General features: G+C 39.5%; 1 protein-coding gene across 3 annotated transcripts in view; it reads left to right on the top strand.

Moving 5' to 3' along the window:
* LOC150077402 (liprin-beta-1-like) overlaps positions 1 to 17118 on the top strand; it is a 400264-nt gene that overhangs the window by 257151 nt on the left and 125995 nt on the right. The window lies entirely within an intron of this gene.

The following is a 17118-nucleotide window of genomic DNA, read 5'->3' as shown; positions in this document are numbered from 1 at the left end:
TGCTGAGATGAAAATAGACTGAATTCATATAATAACCATAGGATTTCAATTCAAATAGGTAAAAACTTAAGTGCCTGCCTCACCTTTTGTTTTTCAATCACTAGGCATATGCATTGTCTGCATTTGTATAGGTTATGCATTTTCATACCTCATTAGGTATGCTGATATTAATTTTAAATTAAATAATGAGAAGGCATAAATATTTCATTCAGCTTCAAGCTAATGTTTGCTTCATGCATATTAGTTTTTTTTTTAGGAGTAAATACCGATCTCTTCCTACTAACCAATGTGGTTTTATCTTTCACACTAGTAATTGCTTCAAAAGTTTTAACTTACCCTTTGTATCATTGATTTGTTTTGAAAATTTGCACATACAAAAAATTCTCAGTTTGGTAAAAACTTGTAATAGCAACATGCTGTTCCATGATGTATACCATCTTGTTTTGTTTTGCTGCTTGGACAGAACTGTATTGATTGAAATTCCAAACATTCTTGCATACAGTGATAAATAGATAATGTTACAAGAATATAACATAAGGAAATAAAGACCATTATAATGGTTGCATAGTTTTTTAAAGGTCCTATATTTTATTTTAAATATCTTTAAGAAAACCGTTTTATATAAATATTGCTTGATAAAATAAAGTTAACTGAAGTTATGGCATAAATTAGTGTTTATGCCATAATGAATACAAGAAATGTCACATTCAGTGACATGATATTGGTATCAGAATAAAGCTCAAAGGTCCTAGAAAGGGTTCCTTGATTGTTGAATTGGTGAGTGTTTTCATTGTTGATATTGCAATATAAATGTTTTCATATACTTACATGTAGTCCAAATTATAATAATAATTACTGCGTAGTTGGCAAAAGCAGTAAAATTAATATGTGAATTAATGACTTTTTTCCCCTCAATTTTCCTTTCCTGAATGAAGAAATTGAGAAATTTTAGAACTTTCAGATTTAGATTTGATTTAATTTTATCTAATAGTGAGGCTAATGTTATTTTTGATCCTGATGATATATCTTGCTGCAATGATGAAGAAATTGATGATGACATGTTAACCAATGCTAGTGTGGTTTCATCTCATCGGAACTTTGTCAAAGTGTTCCGATGAAACCACATAACACCTAACAGTTTATACGCCTAACAGTGCCTGTTAGGTGTATAAACTGATTATACACCTAACAGGCACTGTTATAGGAAACAGGAAGGGTTTACTCTAGAGATCAAGATGACAAATAAAATTGAAAAACATAATGTTTTTCAATTTTATTTGTCATCTGTGTCATGAGTCATTAGTTTCTGAAAGGAGAATACAGTTCAAGTACTGCCATGGAAAGACGAAAGAACTATACTTATTCTTTCTACTTTGTATGAAACTGTGGTCACAAAAGGAAAGGTAAAAGGAGGAGAAATCATACAGGTTGAAATGCCAGTTACTATTTGTGAATGTACAAAAATATAGGACGGAAGTTATTCATTCATTTGGAAATCGATGAAATGGTAGAGAAAGTTGTTTTCTGGCTATATTAGTGGGCGATGCATCATGGCCTTAGTTGCCCATGCACCATAAAAAACCAAAATTAATCAATCTGGCTATTAGAAGTCTCAATTATGAACAGCTTCATCTTGATGAAGGTGGCAAATCCATTTTAAAAAAAACCTTTGTCACAAGCAGTTTAGAAAGAATTTGCTTGTTCAGCTAGTAGGAGATGTCCGAAATAAGAATGTCCCTTATAGAAAAAGCCCATCAAGTTCAGATGCCAAAGAGAGATTGAATGTCTGTCCTCATTTTGTGATGAAACAAGAAAATGAAGTAAGAAGAAAGACTGTGCGGTATGTAGTGCTAGAAGGGTTAGTGGCAGAAGAACTCAAACAGTTTGGTATTTGAGATGTGCTCCAGAAAACCAGGATTGCATCCTGGTGATTGTTTTAAGAAATACCAACACTAAAATCACACCAATTGGGACAAAATGAGCAATTCAAATCAGAAAATGACAGAACAAACTATGGACAAAGAAAAACTAACAAGAGGACATCACAAACAAGATCAAAACGATGAATTGCAGAGTGGAGATGGCAACGACACACTGCCACAGCCAATGCTCAAAAAGAAGTATAAGAAATATGTCGCCCCGAAGTTGAAGGGAGACAAGATCTCAAGGCGAACCTAAAGAACAACAAGATAAAGAGGACACCCAAACAGAAAACAACAAAGAAGCAAGCAAACAACCTGAATTCCCAAACATTGACCCCATGCTGCCAGAAGGCACTGTGCTGGACCAGATACTGGCCCTTCGGGTAGAGCTCAAAAACAAATTAAAAGAGTCAACGAACAGAATCACGGCAGTCCTCAGAGGCGAGATTGTGGGAATCTGGACTAAACTATAAACAGTCCTCCACAAGGTCAACAGTGAGGCAGAAAGAAATGTGGCCAAATTAGAGGCCTACCTGGAGTGTAGGGGCACACAAATGCAACAGTGCATACCTACCTACACAAACGTGCTGAGGAACCCACCAACTGTAATAAATATACCAGCCAAAGAACAACCAGGGAAAAAAATGCTACTCCCAATGATTAACCTTGTAATACTAAGAACCAAAAACACCGAGGATCTTTTTGGGTCTTAGTATTACAAAGACCCAAAGTATTATGAAGGATGACTTCCAGCAAACAAGAATAAGTGGAATATGCAAACTGAGGAGCATAGGACTCTTGATCAAAACTGAGTAAAAGGAAGAGATAATTGAAAACCCCAAGATTGTTGCCTTGGGCCTAACAGCTGAGCCACCAAAAAGGAAAGGTCCGGCTATAATAATCTATGATGTGGACAAGGATGTCACACCTAACCAACTAGCATCTGAGCTGTACCACAGGAACTTACAGAGTAAAATCCTGGGAAAGGACCCACAAGAAACAGTAATACCCAAATACTTCATACAAGCAAGAAACAGAATAAATAAAAATTGGGTAGTTGAGCTTATCCCAGAGGCCTGGATGGTCCTGAAAGACCATACAAGGGTTTTAATTGAATGGGGAAGCTACCACTATCACGAATGAGTAATTATACCGAAATGCTACTGCTACTGCAAGTTTGGCCACACGACACACATATGTGTACGCAAACCATCCCAACATGTGGCCACTACTCTGAAAAGGGCCTGGGGGCAGGCATTAAAGATTTTAATGCCTGCCCCCACAAAAACGAGGAACCCACCTGCGTTAACAGCAAGGCTATGAAATTAGACCCAAAATGCCCTACATATCAATGAACCAAGACCTTATACCAAAACAGAATCAATTATGGGAATGAGAATTAAGAATTATAATACAAATATGCTGAAAATAATCCAAATTAATGCACAATAGGCCAGAGCAGTGGATGACCAGATATGGACCAAAGACGAAAACATGGATGTCATTATAGTCCAGGAACTGTATGCACATCTAAAGCGGGTCACAGGGTACCCACACAATTACAAGATGACACCCTGTGGGCTGCCGTGCTGGTAAGAAACACCAACATCAGCGTAACTAAAATCACACAGGTGTGTACTCCATGGGATGCTTGTGCACAACTTGGCACAGCATTAGGATCCCTATATGTTGTGACACTCTACTGCAGACCGGGAACCCATCAACTACTTCCGATGCCTACAGGATACCCTACCAAATCAAAGAATCATCATTGGAGCTGACATCAACTGCCGCTCCCCGGCATGACACAGCATCACTCCGGACAGGCGAGGAACTCAAAATGGACAACTCTTAGAAGGCTACCTTGCAGTATACCATCTAATTGTACTAAATTGACCCCACCATCTGCTGACCTTTTCAAGCACCCTCTGGGAGGCCACAATTGATGTCTTCCTGGCCACCAGGAGTATGGCCGGACATGTGACTGACTGGAGGGTGGAGGATGCATGGACCACCTCAGACCACCGGGCAGTAACCTTTTCAATAGAAAGACAACTAACAAAGGCGCCACCGTAGCCAGGTGGGAAGGAGCAGCAGTGCGTAGCACACGCTTCTTGATTAGACCGGGGTTCGAGCCTGTCACCACCAAATACGGAGGATGTGGAAAGGTCAGGGAATGACCACCGCATATCCCGGAGCAATATGGCCTTAGTTGCTAATGCTCCTAAAAACCAAATAACAAATAACAAAAAAATAACAAACAAACAACTAACAAGAATAACTCAAACAAACCAACCAAAAAACAGACATGCAGTCACAAATGTAGACTGGATACTGTATAGAGAGCTGCTCACCATGGCAATTAGACACAATCTGGAAAACATAAACCCCTGGAGCAACCTGGATGACCTTCAGAGGGAAACTACAAAATCATTACTGAACATCAGTGATTGAGTGATAAAAAGAAAAAATCCAAAACCTGGCGCAGTACCCTGGTGGACACCAGAAATTGCTGTACTATGACGACAGATACAAAAAACGAGAAAAGACGTATCCAGAGAGCTCGCAGAACCTGGCCTGAAAATGAGGTGGAGGTCCTGAGACAACATTACAGAGAAGCTAGGAACCATTACATGGACACCATAAGAAAAGTAATAAGCATTCCTGGGAGCCTAGTGTCTACTTCAGGAAACACTGACCCCTGGGGGCATAGTCTACAAGGTGATAACCAATAAGCTCCCCAGGGACGAAGTCATTAGTACTACCAGGACGTTGGAGGGAAACCTAATGACCACCTGGGAGCAGTCGATAGGAAACATACTGGACAAAATCTTCAAGGAACCAGCAATACTAACCATGCAAGAACAACACGAAATTTACTAGGACACGAACTATATCACCTCAGCAATTGAATCCCCCCTTCACCCTTGAGGAGCTCGGTGAGGCTGCCACCAAGATTAGAAATCGCAAATGCCCAGGACTGGACATGATTGAACCAGAGATCTTGAAGAAAACTGCACTTACTACTTACTCTATATGACAGATGCCTGGAAACAGGTAAATTCCTCACAGCATGGAAAACGACAAACACCAAGTTAATACTTAATAAATAAATAAATAAATAATACTTAAAAATCCTAACAAAAAACTGGACTGTCCAGAGTCATATAGACCTATCGCACTGCTCTCAGTGGTCAGAAAACTATGTGAGAGACTGCTGCACAAGCGAATCAAAAACCACTACGAGAGGGCAGACCTAGTGGCTAGGAATCAGTTCAGATTTAAGCCGGGTTCCTTCACAGTGGATGCACTTGGAAACCTGCTTCGGACAGCGCAGGAATGCAGAAAAAATACCTACTAGTCATTTCAATTGATTTTTCCAGGACGTTCGACTCACTATGGTGGCCAAGCATCCTGGACAGACTAAGGAAGGCTGCAGTCCCTATCATCCTATACAAGGTAATGGAGGACTACCTACCTATCTTGCAGGAAAGTAGAAATAAATGCCAATTACAAAAAAAAAGTCACAAGATCTGTACACGGGCTACCCACAGGGGTCTTGGAGCCATTTCTTTGGAACATGATCCTCAATGAGCTCCTGAACCTGAACCTGGGGCTGGTCAGGGCCCAGGATTTTGCAGATGACCTTATTCTTACCATTGAGGCTGACTCTAGAGCCCAACTGGAAACTACCACCAACCAAGCTCTACAGAAACTACAACACTGGGCTACAAAAACCACATCTATTCTACTAAAAGGAACCCTATAAATATGGCATCCACCCCAAATTAAAATAGAAGGTATGACCATTAAACTCGCCAATCAAATGAAATATCTAGACAAATATCTAGTTATCCTAGACAAAAACTTATCTTTCAACCTCACCTACAATATATAAGGACAAAATAAGACATTACTCGGCACTGGTGGCAAGGGTTACGAGAAAAGACTGGGGATTAAAAAAACAACACTAATGTTGTATTATAAGGCAACCTTCATCCCTGCGATAACTTATGCTGCAGCAGTGTGGTACAGCAAAACGATGCTTGCAGTCAATACGAGAACCCTCGATATGATACAAAGGACCATTTTCTTAACAACCATACTAGCATGCAGAACAGTAAGAACACCAGCGTTGCAGGTGCTTGCTGGAGCGTTCCCCCTCGATTTGGGGGCTGTAAAAGCTGGCTTGCTCTTCCTGCATGCTAGAGGGGTCGCTGCCACCTTCCAAGATTTCATAATTGACCCAGTGAGTAGTACAAAAACAGAAAAAATCCGATTACAGGCCTACCTACTCCGGCAGTGGCAACAAAGATGGACCGATACAACAAAAGGAGAAATCACACAAAAATTCCTCCCCGACCTCAGCAAAATTATACCCCAAGCAATTGGCCTGGTACTTTCCGTGGAAGCACTTGACTTTACTGCTTACTGGTCATGGCTCCTTTAACAAGAAGCTGCTCGGGTTCGGCCTTGTTGAGGACCCCAACTGCACGTGTGGGGAGGTCGAGAACTGGAACCACTTGGTCTACAACTGCCCAGAATACGAAGATCTCAGAGGCATCCTGTTCACAAAGATACACTACTTTCCGAAAGGACTGGAATCCCACTTCATTGACACAGAAGAAGAATACAGAGCACTTTCTGAATATGCTCAGGACCTATTCGAGAGGAGAAAACTACTAATTACCAGAAATTGTGTCTGACGAAAGACCACCACAAGTTAAACTGTACAAGACCATTTTATAAAATACTATCCAACGGATTTACTACAGAGAAAAACCCTGAGACCCGAAAGTGAAAAACACGAGGACAGGGCTTATCCCATGAGTGACTGGACTGAAATCGACTCGACACTGAAGAAAAAAGACTTAATGCAGTGCAGCTGCCAAATGCCATTTGGCGACTTGAAGAGGGCACCCTAGCCTCCTTCATCATTAATACCCCCTATCCCTGGAATGGGAGGGAGGAGACGGTCTTACTGTCTTCTCCTCTCGCCGCTCCCACTTTTCCTTCTGGTGGGGCATGGGCATGCCCCACTGTGACTTGGGGTTGCCTCCTCTCTCGACTCCATACTTCTGGCTTTTCCTCCCAGACTTCAGTCTCCCCACTCACTCTACCTGCATATGCAAGCAATTGCCCTACATGTTGAAATTGATTTAATCATCTCCAAATTATGTTTTTTGCCCATACACTCGGCCGTTCAGAAATTTAGCATTCAAATTTACCTCATCGAATTTACCAAAAAAAAAATTTTTATTTATTTTTTTATTTTTTTAGGTCCTATCTGCTGAAATCTCAGGAAATTAAGTGGCAGGACCTGCCAGGGTAAATCTTAGTCTACTGGTGTTTCTTGGTCTGACTGCACGGGGCAAAAGTGGGGCAATGTTGGGCCTCAGCAGGAGTCCAGCGGCTAAACGACCAGATGAGCAATGGTACATGACACTACACATATACAATATCCATACACTTTTAAATCTCTGGCATATCCAGTGAACTGGTACACCCACAATGAAAAAAACGCGGAGATGGGGGAAAACCCCTGGCACCATTTGACCCTAAACACACGTTACACTTTGCACTAAAATCATATAAAGAACAAATATTTAAAATGTCTGAAATGTTTTATAACTCATTTTTATTATAATTACTCATGTAAACTAGGTGGTAGATGACTCTCATCAACCGGTGAAATACCACCACTTTGCTTATTGGAGGCTTGAAGTGGTTGAACCCATATTTAGTCTCTAGAGCTAAGTTCCGGCTAACCCTTCCCTATCTCTTCCATCATGCAGTATGATTGATGATTTTTGAGGTTATGATGAATGTTGTGGCGAGATCCAAAATTCCTTACATTTTGAGGGTACAGCTCTAAAACGGTGTTCGCAGGCCGGCCGCTAGTTATTACACCGGACTGAACCTATTGGTAACTCTCTAGGAAGCTTCTGGATCAGCTAGTGTATAATCTTGCTACCTCTACTCTGCCAGATAGTGACTGGAGGGAGTCCGAGTAGTGTGTATGCGGGGAGCACTGTCGAGGCCACGTTATGTCAAGGATCTGGGTATATTCTTACCACATGTACGCCATATCCAAAAAATTTCATTACTTCATACAGCATGTCCCACTCACTTTTTCTTACTATTGAATACACCATGAATTGTCAAAATAATAGAGCAAGCTTATCTGCGTAAAGATCTAAACCTCCCAAGGACTTCCTAATTCATTTCACAAATATACGTGGTCTCAATTCTAATCTCAACGATGTCCATTTCCACTTGCAGTCTTCCAAACCCCATGTACTTTTTCTGACTGAATCTCAGTTATCAGTTGATTCAACTACTGCTCATCTCAGATGTCCAAATTATTTGCTGTATGATTCCTTTCGCCTCAAAGGTGGTACTTGTGCATATGACCGTTCTGATATTCCCTGTCAGAGACTTGGCAATTTGGAATCTCCTCTCTTTGATCTTCTCTGGCTTAAAATCTCTCTACCTCATTGTGTAAAATTCATCTGTTGTGTCTACCGTTCTCCCAACTCCACTAATCACTTGGAGCTCTTTGACTTCCTCTCTTTGCAACTTGACTTTCTCCAGTCCAACTTTCCTAACAGTGAGGTAATTTTCCTTGGTGATTTTAACGTTCACAACTCCAGCTGGCTTCCGTTTTCTAGTCACACCGACCCAGCAGGTCGAGATGCTGAGGCTTTTTCAATTACTAATGACCTAGCACAGATTGTTCATTTACCTACAAGAATACCGGACAATCCTAATCATACAGCCAATACGCTTGATCTTTTTCTCACAAACAACCCCTCTAAGTACAAGGTTGAAGTGAGAGGTCCTTTAGGCACTTCAGATCACAACTTGGTGATTGTCTCTTCTCCAATGGAACCTTTATCTCATGGCTATTCCCAACCTCGTATTGTTTGGCATTACAAGAATGCAAAATGGGATGACCTGCGTGACTTCTTTTCTTCTTTTCCTTGGTCTGATTACTGTTTCAAAACTCCTGATGTCAACGTTTGCTCAGATCGTGTCAGTGAAATTATTCTTGCAGGAATGGAATCCTTTATCCCACACTCCACTTTAAAATCTCGTCCTTTATCTAAACCTTGGTTTTCCAATAAATGTGCTAAGGCTGTCCAAGAGAAGAACGTTGCATATCGTAATTGGCTTGTTTCCAATTCTTCAGTTTCATTTTCTGCCTACACCAAAGCTCGCAACAATTGTAAAGCAGTTATTAATCAGTCCAAACTAGAGTTTGAACAGGCTAAGAGTAGAAAACTTGCTTCTTGCCCTAATGGTAGCCGAGCATTTTGGTCTCTTGCCAAAGCTATTGGCCGCAACTTTTGCCCATCTCTGCTCCCACCTCTGTCCAAACCAGATGGTTCTGTTGTCACTTCAGCCAAGGATAAAGCTGACCTGCTAGCATCCCATTTTTCTTCGAGCTCATGTATTAATGATCTTGGTAAAACACCTCCCACCATTCCTAACACGCTCCATTCAATGCCTCCTGTGGTCTTCCGTCAAAAGGATATCAGAAGGATTTTGATGAATCTTGATGCTAAGAAAGCTCCAGGTCCTGATGGTATTTCTCCACTTGTTCTCAAAACCTGTGCTCCTGAACTTACTCCTATTCTTTGCCGCCTTTTTTCACTTTCTTATTCTAAAGGTGTTTTTCCTTCTGCTTGGAAATTTGCTCATATCCAGCCAGTTCCTAAAAAGGGTGACAAATCCCTCCCATCCAATTATCGTCCCATTGCAATTACTTCTACTCTTTCTAAAGTAATGGAGAAATCAATTAACCACCAACTCTTAAACTACCTAGAAACCTTCCGTCTGATCAACGATCGCCAGTATGGATTCCGTCAGTGTCGATCCACTGGTGATATTTTGGCTTATGTTACCCATTTATGGACTAATTCAATGGAAAGGTTCGGTGAAACACAAGTAGTTGCTCTTGACATCTCAAAGGCTTTTGATCGTGTTTGGCATAAAGGTCTTCTAAACAATCTTCCATCTTATGGTTTGCCAACTGTTTTTAGTAATTGGTTATCCAGTTTTCTCTCTGATCGCTCACTGAGGGTGATGGTAGATGGCTCTCTGTCTTCTAACTTCTCCACTAATGCCGGTGTCCCCCAAGGTTCAATTCTTTCCCCCACTCTTTTCCTCTTGTATATCAATGACCTTCTCCCATTGACTGGAAATCCTATCCATAGTTTTGCCGATGATAGCACATTGCATTCAACTTTCCATTTTGAGAAACCTTGTCCAGCTCCATCAGCTTCAAGTTCTCGAAAATCTGCTGCCAATTCCTTAAATGCGGATCTTCAGATAATTCTCCAGTGGGGCAAAGACAACTTAGTTGATTTCAACCCTTTCAACCCTAAAACTCAGTGTTGTCTTATATCTCGTAAAAAGGATTCTTCTACTCCTATGCTTATCTTTAGTGACACTCCGATTTCTAGGCAAAATGATATATCTCTTGGCACAAGCACATTACAAATATTGCTTCCTCTGCATCTAAAAAACTTGGTTTTCTCTTTCGCTCTCGGCGTTACTTTTCTCCCAAACAGCTGCTCACTCTGTATAAATCTCAAATCCGCCCTGCCATGGAATATTGTTCCCACATCTGGGGTGGTGCCCCCAAAACCTCTCTCAGGCTTCTTGATTCCATTCAGATGAGGGCAGTTAGGTTAATTAATGATTCATCTCTAACAGAGTCTCTCCACTCGCTTTCTCATAGATGCACTGTTTCTGCTGCATGCCTCTTCTACAGATACTTCCATGGGCACTATTCTTCTGAATTGGCTTCTATAATTCCCGCTCTCTCTTTCAAAACAGTCCGAACACGTGCCGCCACCAGCCATCATCCATTTACTGTCCAACTTCAAACCCACAGAACCAACTTTTCATCTTCCTCATTTATTCATTCAACTGCCGTTTTCTGGAACAACCTTCCTTCATACGTATTTCCTGAAAATTACAATCTACAGAAGTTCAAGTCCAATATCAACAAATATCTTCTTTCGTCTTCTCAACCTCCAACCCAAGCACGGTACTAAGTACTATAGGTTATAATACCTCTCGTGTTTGGGGTTCTCATAAAAAAAAAAAAAAAAAACTCAAAGATAAATAATGTTTGAAGAGCTCATATTTGGTATTCATAATTTTAATTCTCATGGACTAGAACAGGAAAAAACTTAGCATAAAAATGAATTTCAATCATTTTTATGCTAAGTTTTTCAGGTACAGACCTCCCAAATACTATAAGACAAGATCAATTTAGACAGATGACCAACTATAGAAGATACTGCTATTGTTTTTTTAATTTTTGTGCATATAGTAAGTAAATAAGCAACTGTTGTATTGTGTGTTACTTTTGCTGTCATGTTTAGCTTTGTAAAGAAACTTTATTTTGTTTTTAACCCTGCTCCATGATTACTGGCCACACTACATATTTACATTATAAAATTAATGGATTTAATGAATGTGAAAGAGATATAGTAGTTCTAATTATGAATTGGATTCCCAATAGAAAATTCAAATAGTATAGTGTGTTTAGGGTCTAACGGCACCAGGGGTTCCCCCCATCTCCGCGTAATATACATTGTGGTGTGATACAGAACACTGTAGAGGCCAGAGGTTTAAAAGTGTTTGGATATTGTGGTGTGTAATGTTTTGTACCATTGTTCATCTGGTCTTTTAGCCATTGGGTCTCAAATGAGACCCACCGTTGCCCACACTATACCTCGTGGAGGCAGACCAGGTACACCAGTATTTTAGAAATTTACTATTTACTCTGGCAGGTACTGCCACCTAATTTCCTGAGATTTCAGTGGCTAGGACCTAAAAAAAAAAAAAAAAAAAAAAAAAAAAAAAGTGGGGGAGAAATGCTAGAAATTGGGTCAGGCCGAAAGAGATATAAGTTATACAGGTTAGAGTTCATTTTTTTTTTTTTTTTTTTTTAAAATTTTTGTGTGGGGCTTGTGTAGTTTTGGCAAGGGTCAAACGCTAGTCACAAGATAGCTAGAGAGGGAAGGGAGACTGAAGACTGGGGGGTGAAAGACAGAAATATGGAGTCAATAGTGAAGATAACCCCAAAAGTCAGTGGGGCAGGCCCATGCCTCACCAGGTGAAGATAGGGGATGGCAGGGAGGAGGGTACAGAGTAACCATCCCCTGCCAAGGGAAGGGAAAGAAAGTGAACCGAGTGAGGGTACCCGGTTCAGATCGCCTAATGATGTTTCGGCAGCAAACTGCATAATGTCTTTGTCAGGTCTTCGTATGCCATTCCTGGGATATGTTGTCCCATCCTTGTGAGTGGTCAAGTCCAGATAATGACTCCAGTTTAAGCCAGTGGTCAGATCCAGGTTAAGTTAATGATTAGTTTTTCAGATTGTAGCGGTTAGGTTTTTGTTTGGTTGACACATCTAAGGATCTTTATTATGGATGACGGGTGGTTAGTTTGTGGGAAAATTCCTGCTAAGGTTGTGGATATGTTCTTCTTCTAGTAAAAAGATCCTGCGCAAACTGCGTTAAGGCTTTATAGTTGTCCTCGCTCTCCAGGAGATATTGTTCTTGGTTTATTGGCGAGAAACATATTCTAGTTATTAAGAGGCAGCGGAGGTCTTCGTATAGTTGGAAGTGGTGCATGAGGTGCTCCCACATCTCTGGCTGCCCACAGTGGCAGAGAGGGGTGTCACTCAATCCAAAACTGGAGAGTTTTGCTCTTATTGCGCCATGTCCCGTGAGCAGGTAAGATGTCAGCAGTCCCGGTGAAAACCAGTTTGGGCTTTTGGGAAACACTAGTTGATTATCCAGTATGAATCTTCGGGTGACTTCCCCTTTTGTTGAAGTCATCCAGCGGGTTTGCCGGCCTGCTGTAGGTGGGTGAGAAGGCGTTTTTTCTCGAGTTTACGATCATTCGCCGGATCAGTTGTGCAGTCTAGGCAGGTGATTGATTTGCCTTCAAATAGTAGAAGTTAGATTGAATAACAAGAGAAGGCATTGTTCAGAGGATTTTTAACATATATGATATAAAATAGCCTTAACAGAAGCACACCATCATCAAAATCCATCATTTTTATCAGAGTAGTCACTGATTTTAGAGCCTTGTCATATGAAGTTCTCTGACAGCTCGTGGGGTTTTGTCAATGATAGTGAGAAATTTTGCTAATAGATATAAGGAGGTGATTATTCCATTGTATAAGATGGTCAGGCCACATCTTGAGCATTGCATACAGGTCTAATACTTCATTTTAGGAGGGATGTGGAGCTGCTGCTCCACATCCCACAATGAGATTGACGAATGGAAAAAAGGGATGCTCTTACCAAGAAAGGCTTCATTTCTGCAAATTGCAGCATCTTGAGATGAAGCACCTGCAAGATGATTCGATCAAGGTGTCTAAGGCTTCGAAAAGATTGAGCAAGCTCAGTGCTGATAGGATTCTTCCTCTTGCTCAGACCACATATATGAGGTGCCACAAATTCAAATTGAGGAAGGATGGTTGCAGGATAGATGTGCAGAAGCTTGCCTTTAGGGAACAGATGGTTGATTGTTTGAACAAATTTCCATCTGTTGTTGTGAAAGTTGATAGTTTATATAAATTCAAGGAAGAAGTAGACAAACTATTGGAGGGAATGAATTGGGTGAAATGGGATGTGTTGTGTTTTTTTTTTGGCCGATGCTGTATAAGCTTGCTTTCTTGTATCTAATATTATTGTGCTACATGTAGTTGAGCATCCTTGTGGATTGGAAGCAGCTGAAACGTTCATTTTGTACTATACAATTCTTTGAGAGTGGTCCTTTGATTTCTTGAAAAATTTCAAGAATGCCTTCAGCTGTGGTAGGAACTTGATGCAATGTGCTGAAATCAGCATTTTTCCATCTAATCAGCAGAGATTATATCCTTTTAAATATTCACTGAAAGAGTAGCAATTGCTTCAATTGGAGCAATATCTTCATATTCTTGTCATTTTCTACTTGGTGTTGTAAACCTTCATGTCAAGAGTACTTCACAGTTGTTTTTTTATGAAATTTTCTCCTCAAATTGAGTGAATTATGATTTCATTTGTTAAATTCTGATTTAACAAATCAGTCAAATCAGATCAAATCAAATTTTGCAGTGGGCTACAAAGACTTATACCCCTAATCTAGTGGTTATGTTTAGATGTAAGAGTTTGCAGAATTTTATCATTACATTGATCATTATCTTTGTTTAAGGATGATTGGTGACACTATTAACAAGTAGCAAAAGAAAACTGAAAATTTACCGCTTTTCTTTCTTTATTTGCTAGGTTCACAACTTTAGGCCATTTTTTGAATATTTTTGTAATCATCCATTCCTTCTCTTTGGATCACCAAGTAACAGGGAAATTTTTTAACATTTGGATGATTTCCTTGTATTCGAAGTCATGCATTATGGTTGGTTACTGTGTCATTACTATTGCTATAATATCAATATTAAAATGGGAAAATGATCTTACAAGTAAAGCTGATATTACACCTTCATCAAAAAAGAAATCAAAAATATTTAGTCTTGTATTTTAGTTTCAGATTTTCTCCAGTAGATTACAATGCAAAAATACATTGAATATTTTTTAGCATGTTTCTTGTTTATCTATAAACTTGTCTTTTTTCCGTGCTGAACATTTTTGACTGTGACTCTTTTTTTACCTTTTCCAAGTCCATTGCTGCTGCTTCTTCAGGAAGATTAAGAAATTTATGTTGTTCCATGACCTGAATGATTCTGGTCACCCATTGTGGTGAGGGACCTTTCAATGACAATGCTGGTCCTCCAGCTTAGCATCACCCATAGCCTAGGTTCCAGGCTAACAAAATAGAAATAGAGGTCATCTTCCAACTTTTATTAGAAATTTTTTATTCTGTCATTCCTTCCAAGTTTTTGTAGGATCTACCTTCTCTTGGCCCTTTTGCCAAGAGGAAGGTATACCCCAAGAACAATTCTATGCTGCCCACTGAGCTGAATACTCTGACTTCTTGCCTGTCTTCACTGTTGTATTGAGGTCAGAGTTGTCTGTCAGGGCTGCTGCCTTCCCAAATAACACTAAAGCTGAGAAGATCCCTGACGAAAGCAGCATATACTCAGCAGAGTTTTATGCCTTAGTTGCTGATGCACTAATAGAACCCAAAACAACAACAACGCCTGTTCTGCTCATGTAAACATTTTCAGTATCAAGCCTTGGTTCAGTAATTGCAGTGTTCATGGCCTAACATTGATGAAAAAATTTCAGAAAGGGAATATATTAATATAATACATGTAAGACAGATTAATTGTCTGTTTTGTGTATTTGTAATTTTTTAAGTTCTTCTCCCAAGCCCAGATTCATATTTGTTTCCAACTGTTTCCAACATTTTCCAATTCAAAACTTCATTTTTATACCCAATATTTAATTTACTTAATTTTTTTCCCCTGTCATTCCTGTCACAGCTGGTGAGACAGCTGCAACAGAAATAACTCATCATTAAGAGCATATGTCTTTGAATAGAGGAGAGTTTCTCTTGGATAGCAACCTTCTTATAGTATACTAAAATTCGGCACCACAAATGATGAAGTATACTTGACTATTTTATCATGAAGGTGCAAGACATGTTTCTGGAAGTTTAACTTACGATCTAGAATTAATACCCAAAAATTTTTGAGAGAGAGAGAGAGAGAGAGAGAGAGAGAGAGAGAGAGAGATCGAGATCAAAATGTTTAATAGTCGGAGGCCTGAAAATGTTAAGGTTGCCCTTAAGATAAAGAAGCTTAGTCTTGTCAGGAGAAATGGTAGGTTTATTAATGACAGACCAAGAGCACAGATCATTCATGATGCTACTGGCAGTACTTTCCAAAGAAGAATGAGAATTACCAAGGACAAGAAGCATTAGATAATTGGCACATGCGATTTTAGAACCATTGGTAGTTGAACAGAGAAGCCACTCACATAGAATCAAATCCCAGATAAGTGGGCCAAGCTCTGGACCTTGGGGCATCCTCGAGACAGAGATTCACTAAATTTCTGAGTACCAGAAATGACTTGGACAGAACGGTGGAGAAAGTAGTTGCAGGTTAAATATGTATGTGAAAACTCTGGCTTGCTTTTGTATGTTTACCTTTGTCCTATAAGCAGTAGCATTTCACTGTCCCCACAGATAAAAATTTATTGGTTTGAGATTCAGTGATGAGAGTGTCATGGTACAGGGCATCCTCACTTTTTGCAGTTCTGACGATCTGAAGTGTTAAGATGTTCTGATGCACTGGAGCTGAATGTGCCAGCATTCCATTCAGCTCGAATCATTGTGATCCCATCAGGACATCTTCCATTAATTCTTCCTCCAGTTGTCTTCCAGAATATTCATTTAATAGCCTTTGAGGAACTTAGGGCACAAAGTGCTTACGAGTCCTTTTGAAGGAAAATATGGTCTAATCAAATTGTCTGCAATGATTCCACCTTAAGCATTGCCAGTAAATTGGTGATTGGGTGACTTGTCCATGTGATATATAAAGTCCAAGTATATTTGGACTTGTATATCTTATATTTTGACAGGTATGTGTGCATATCTAATTTTTGTAATAAAGCTTTAACTTTTAATATCTTAATTTTGATACTTTTTTTTATGAGTAGGCATCAGTGACTCATGTAGTTTAGCACACCATCTTTGTTACCAGTAGTTTGTTCTATGTTGTGTATTTTAGTTGTGTTTGTTGTTAAAAGGTTAGATTATTTTAAATGTGTATGTATTTAATTTTTTTAAAGAGAATTTCTTTGTGAAAGAAGGTTATGTTACTTTGAATTTGTCGAGTATACAATTTCAAAGTAACATAACTGTGCTTGTGGTGGTTGATATTGATTCATGTAAATTGGCAATGATTCTGCCTGTGTGCTATGGCCAACTTAAACTAGGCTACGATATGTGAAGAGTTTGCTTTAACCAGTACTATATAATTGAGCAGAACAAAAATGTTATAAATAAATAAAACATAGAACTTTAAAATAAAATGTATTGCATTTCATGATGACATCTGTAATTTACCCACTGGAATGTACGATGTGCTTCATTTCATTATCATTGGAAAAGAAAAGTCTGGGAATGCCATTTTAGACAGTTCTGCAGCACAGGTTGGAACTTTTTGGTTAAAACTGAATCCCTATTAAAGGTCTTCAGTTTTTCATTTTCTAAAAATTGGCAA

This window comes from Mastigoproctus giganteus, chromosome 12, assembly GCF_048544385.1.
Source record: "Mastigoproctus giganteus isolate SK-2022 chromosome 12, ASM4854438v1, whole genome shotgun sequence".
NCBI classification, from domain to species: Eukaryota; Metazoa; Arthropoda; class Arachnida; order Uropygi; family Thelyphonidae; genus Mastigoproctus; species Mastigoproctus giganteus.
The sequence above is the reverse complement of the archived record's forward strand: the minus strand, read 5'-3'. Positions and strand labels throughout refer to the sequence as shown.